Below are 1,593 nucleotides of genomic sequence, written 5' to 3'. Positions count from 1 at the left end.
ATAACCCATTAGATATACTACAAGGGATTTTAAAACAATTTTCATGAAATTTAAATCATCGATTAAAATCTCGTGTTATAAAATTTTTCAAAATTTCGGCAAAGTGCCAGCTGTATTTTGAGAAAACAGTTCTTCAAACCTAAAAAAGAAAACACTCCCAATATGTTTTCCCAAATACAACTCCAAGAAACTTCATTTCATCTCACAATTCAATCTCAATAATCAATCATTTCATTTTCAAACCATTCTCATCATAAAAGAAATATTTCATTGATTACAAGACTCAAAAATTAATATTACAAAACTATTCAGGTAAGTGAAATCTCAAATTTACATTTACAATAATTTACATTTACATTTACAATAATTTACATACTAAAATATTTTACAAGAGTTTTTATATAACTGCTCAAATAATTTACATACATATTATTACATGCATACATCAAAACCTGTGTATATGGGTATACCTGGAGCTGATCTAAATGTCTCTTCAAGAAAGCTTACTCAATTGCTCTATGCTCTTTTCACCTGCGATAGCATACAAAGCTATCGCTGAGTGGTGAACTTAGTGGTGCACAACTATAATTTAAAACATAGTACAATATACCTTAAAAAAAATTAAAACAAATAATTTGGAAATCTGGATATTCATCAAATTCCAAAAATCAAATTATTCATTGCCAATAACATAAATCATTTGTATGAAATGACTTTGATCACAAAATTCAATTTATCAAATCACAACCAAACATTTAAGGTAATTCCAACAAAATCAATTATACATAAATCATAATTGAAATCACAATTTTTTACTATTCAAAACCATTCTTTATCTTACTAACTATGCAAGACTAATCCGAAAGGGCCATCTTTAGGGTGATTCTAACTCCCTATGGTTGGGGAGGTCGAATTGGATTCTAACTCCCTATGGTCGAGGAGATCGAATCATTGTGCACAGTACACATCACACTAATGAAACTTTCGAAAGGGCCATAACATAAAAAAAAAAACTTAGATCTAACATCTAATAAGAGGAGAATCTAAGCCTGTGCACGTACCATGGTAATCAAAACACAACTAACTCCATTGTCTTCTCAACAAATGAGAGAGACGGGTAATAACCTAGTCAAGCATCTATAGTGAGATATAAAACAATATCACAATCCTTTTAGTGAGCATAAATCACAATACAATTCGATTCAAAGTCAATTCCAATATCCAATAATTTTTATGCTCATCACAATTCAAATCATAAATTTGCATTTTTCCATGCAAATTGCCCATCACAATTCAAAACACGTTCTATCACAATTTTCCAAAAACATAATTTATTCAATTCACAACAATGCTTAATACTTGTGAAAATACCATTTCACAAAGCTAAATTCATACATACTATAATAATTTCAATAATCATTGAATTAAATCCAATGCTTGTTAAACATAATACATAAGAAAAATATGTCATTTAATCATATGAAATATTCAGAACAAAATCAGTTAAAAACTAGTTGTGCACAAACCTGATTTGATTCGCTCCTAGGCCTTGACTCAATGTTCTTTATGCTTCTCAATATCCTTATCAACTGA

This window comes from Hevea brasiliensis, chromosome 7, assembly GCF_030052815.1.
Source record: "Hevea brasiliensis isolate MT/VB/25A 57/8 chromosome 7, ASM3005281v1, whole genome shotgun sequence".
Classification (NCBI taxonomy): domain Eukaryota; kingdom Viridiplantae; phylum Streptophyta; class Magnoliopsida; order Malpighiales; family Euphorbiaceae; genus Hevea; species Hevea brasiliensis.
Note: the sequence above shows the minus strand (reverse complement) of the source record.